This window comes from Elaeis guineensis, chromosome 3 (genome assembly GCF_000442705.2).
Source record: "Elaeis guineensis isolate ETL-2024a chromosome 3, EG11, whole genome shotgun sequence".
In the NCBI taxonomy this organism is placed as follows: Eukaryota; Viridiplantae; Streptophyta; class Magnoliopsida; order Arecales; family Arecaceae; genus Elaeis; species Elaeis guineensis.
In genome coordinates this window covers 107,283,681-107,288,554 of record NC_025995.2, presented here as the reverse complement: position 1 = coordinate 107,288,554, position 4,874 = coordinate 107,283,681, and positions in this window count along the sequence as shown.

The window sequence follows — 4,874 nt, the reverse complement described above, 5'->3', positions numbered from 1 at the left end:
AGATGAGTCACAAGATTGGGGTCCATGCAATGGAATGCAACCAATGTCACTAAATTTGGCTAAGAGTTCTAGTTGCCTCATCTGATGTTGAATCGGTTTCGTGGATGCTCACTTGCGAAACTTGGTTAAGGGAATGTTTGGTTGTAGAAAAGTGGTCAAAATGAAAAATCAACGGCTTCTCAAAATCTTGCTACTTTGATTTGCTTGGAAAATGAATTGTAATAAGATCTCATCCAAAAAAATTAATTAAAAAATATTATTTAGATAATTAATCCTATATATAGGTATCTGAAATTTTTTTGATATGTGCTCAATATGAAAATAAATACAGACCCACATAGATCATCACATGACATAGTATAATATAATATAATCATATTAAAAATATTATTTTTTAAATAAATATAAAAATATTATTTATTATATAATCTTAAAATATTAGAATGAATAATTTTTAAATTATGAATATTTCACAGTAATATTTTTGATAATATAAATGATTAGAGAATGGGAAGTACTATACAATATTCTTCATCGTCATTTTTTGATACTAAAAATATTTTTACAATTTGATTATTAAAATAAATACTAAAATTTTATACCACTTCAACGTGGATTCCAAATAATAAATTTTTCTATTAAAAGCTCCATTAGTAAAATCTCTAATGTGGAAGCTTTACAAACAAAAGCTCAAATGCTTATAGCAATACCAAACCACGCTATAGAATCACAGGAGCGGATCTCTTTACCATCCTTACGATCCATCTCAACCATCCGTACCTAAAATTAAGCATCCCCTGGCCTCACGAAAGCATTCCATTTCCCCTTTGGATGGCATTTTGGGTGAACCAAAATAATTTGCTAGCTCCCATTGTTCTCAATCATGCATCGACCTTGCCAATGGCCCAGGCATGGTAAAGCTTCCCCTGTAGTTTCTAACCCCAGAATCTTAGGCTCGGCTACATCCAGACGACCCCAAACAGGCCCTTGGACTCTACTAATGATCACAAAAGGGCGTGGGGGGTTGATCAAAGAAAATACAGCAGGATTAGGGGTGAGAATTTGAGAAAAGGAAATTATGGGAATGATGCAGAACAAACTTAACTGCGAGTTCCATTTTTTATGTCCCACAGAGCTGAAGGGTGGGTCACCACCTCAAGGAGAGACTTCATTGAGGCAGGGCAAAAAAGGCCCATGTGGACGCAAAGGTGGAAACTTGACTCATAAATCTGACGATAATCTTTTTTCTCTGCCAGGCTTATAGGATGAGAACATACAGGTCTGAAACAAAGTGATCAGAGACGGGCAAGGGTTCATGGGTGCAGTGAAGGATCGAAATGGCTACGTGGCTACAGTCTTTGGAACCACCTTGCCTATGGCCACACGCGCACCTAAGCTGGAAACAAACAAGGCATCACTCTGGGACACGTGTATCTATCTTCTGTGCAGAATACTACCATACGGATTGATTTTTTTCGAGCGATAATTCGAATCAAGCTGATCTTTTCCATTTTGGACGGACGTTGCATCTCTCTCTGATGAAAGAAGGATTCCACGGTTGGCTCCTGCAATGGCTGCTTTACGAACGAGCAGTGCAGACGGATGGATGGAAGAGTTCAGATGCTTCGAGAGCCTGCGCAGGGTGGGATTCAACGATCGACATCATGAAAAGACCGGTCAATCATTCTTTCGTGAGAAAGACGCACCCGAATTCTTCCATTTTATTTCAAAGTCAATCCATATCATGTACAGGGACAGATTCAAGTCTGGGTTCCGAAACCAAATCTTGCCGGGTTCTTTCATCGATTCTGGATTGTGGACTAAGCCGTGTATCATTTTTCTGTTTAGAATAGCCGTACATGTTCGAAAGAGAGCGAAGAGCCAAAAATTAATTTTACAATTTTTTTTAAAAGAGAGAGAGAGAGAGAGTCAAAAATTACATCCAAGTAAATGAAAGGGTAGATATCACTTGTCTTCCCCCTAATGCATGACAAGATTTAGAACTAGTTAGATCACAAAAGAGTCTTGCAGGCCTCCCAGTTGGGGAATATATAGTTAGGGCTAGATTTGAATAGGAACAACACAATTTTTTGTACATAAATGCTTAAGTAACTCGAAACCATAAGTCAAAAAGTCACTCAGCTGTTGTTGTGTATTCTCATTGGTCCCTTTGAACCGGTATCAAGAAGTTGGGTACTTAATGGAGCAAAGTGATTGGTCTGAAGATATCAGAGAGATTTTTTCAGTGATTTTTATGAGTTACCCTGGCATTGCTCTTTTCTGTATACCATCCTTCCAATTAGCGCTGATCGGGGCCGCGTTTGGACACAGGTTCCAAATTTAAACTAGGCCCGGCCCGATACCCGATGAATATTGTTTAGGCCTGAGGTCCGGCCCATAATCAGCTCTACCCCCGATGAATATTTAATAAAAATATTTTACTTCTAAACACGAATTACTTTTTAATTAGTGCATGTTTATTTCTAAACACCAGTAAATCATTCATATGAGAATACACTTCATTTAAGAATCCATTACAATCAAATGGAGCATGTCAATTTTGTAGAATAACACATTTTTTCGTTGAAAGGTTATTTCATATTTTGTCACATAAAAATGTATCTTGTACCAACTAATGTATTAAATAAACAAATAATATGGATCAAGAATAACATGCCAATTTACAGCAAAAGAGAAAATTCGTATGAGTTCAAAATTCAAATGGTTCTTCTCTAGACTATTCAAGGAATGACTGACAAAACATTTTTATCCTTATAAGTAGTTGAATCTCAACAATTTTAGTCATGTAATTCATGCATTTCCCCTTTAATACAGCATTACAAAATTTTATAAATGGTACTATTTAATGAGAACCAAAAACTAGTTTCAACCTCTCTCTCTCTTTCCTTTTTTTTTTAGCAAAAGCCTCCATCACTCTACTTAATGACATAGTTGTCTTTAGAATTGCTAGAAATAAACATGTTCAAACAAACAAGTATATGGCAATATATTATTTCCCACTCACCCAATTGAAGAGGTACAGCTTGATTTTTTTTTTTAATAAATAAAATGGGAGTTGGAGGGGGGCGACCCGCCACTTTCGGTGTGACTCGACCTCGGCCACTTGGTTGGAAGTAAGTGATCTGTTCCATTGGGTTGCCACCTTGATGGCATAGCTTGATTTTATTTGAAAGACAAACCATGCAGTGTGAGATTTAGCAGTCCAACCCAAAACTTTCAACAATACTGTAAATTTTATGAATAAGTATTTGAATAATAAAGTCAATACTTTGAGTTAGGTCAAGAAATGAACTTGTAGACTATGTTCTACCCTTGGCTCCTTTAGTCAAATACGAGTGAAATAGGTTTTCATAAAATGGGTTTTTCAACTATTCTATAATCTTTCAAAAATAAAGGGGGAGGTGTCATTTGTTGGAGATCAAACCAATGAAACTATTTAATTCTATTTCTATAAGCTGTAGGTGTGCGTCTATTGGATTGATCCCACTTAAATTTGGAAACCATGACAATTTATGGATCTAGATTTGAGATCCTTTTTGAAATTTTGAATACATGCATGGAACATAAGTGCTGCAATTTTTAAAATTTATCAATTTATTTAAAATAAAATAAATAAAATCATCCATCTATATCACCAACAATTACATCCATATGCGTGCCACCGGATTGAGTCTTCCTCAAACCTTTCAAACAAAGAAGATTTAAATTTAAGCTCCTTGAAACTTTGATTTCATATATAAAAAGAAAATGCTATATTTTTATAAAAAAATTGAGAATTCATCAACTTCCAAATCTTCCAAGTAAAGCCCATGTCATTACATGAAATTAAATTTGAGCTCCTTTTGAAAAACTACGAATTCATAAATAAAAAATCAGTCATGTAATTTGTAAATTTTGAAAACCCACCAACTTATTCAAATCAAACAAACAAAACCACCTAACTATATCACTAGCAACTATATCTAGATGCATGCCCACCAAGTTGAGTCTTTTTCAAAACTTCCAAGCAAAGCATGTGCATATGGAATTAAATTTGAGCCTCTTTTTGAAACTTTGAATTCATAAATAGAAAGAAAGTGATATATATTTTTAAAAAACTTCGAGAATCTATCAATTTATTTAAAATAAAATAAATAAAACCATCCATCTATATCATCAGCAATTACATATGTATGCACGCCCACGAGGTTGAGTCTTTCTCAACCCTTCCAAGCAAAGTATACGCCATTATATGGAATTAAATTTAAGCTCCTTCTTGAAATTTCAAATTCATAAATATAAAGTAAGTGCTATATTTCTAAAAGAATTAGAGAATCCATCAACTTATTCATAATAAAACAAAGGAAGCCACCCACATATATCACTAGCAACTACATCTATATGCATATCCATCAGATTGAGTCCTTCGCAGACCTTCCAAATAATGCCCTTCCATTGCGTGGAATTAAATTTAAGTCTCTTCTTGAAACTTCAAATTTGTAAATAAAAAGTAAGTACTATAATTTTTGAAAATTTAGAGAATCTGTCAACTTATTTAAAACAAAACAAACCAAATTGCCCATCTATCTCACTAACATTACATACGTATGCACACCCACCAAATTAAGCCTTTCTCAAACCTTCCAAATAAAGTCCATGCCATTACATGGAATTAAATTGGAGCTCCTTCTCAAAAGTTTGAATTTATAAATAAAAATAAATTCTTTTAATTTTTAAAATTTTGAGAATCCAATAGGTTATTTAAAATAAAATAAATGAAATCAGTTATTTATATCACCAGTAACCATATCTGTACATAGATCTACTGGATCATTTTTCTCAAACCTTCAAAATAAAACCTGCACCATTACATA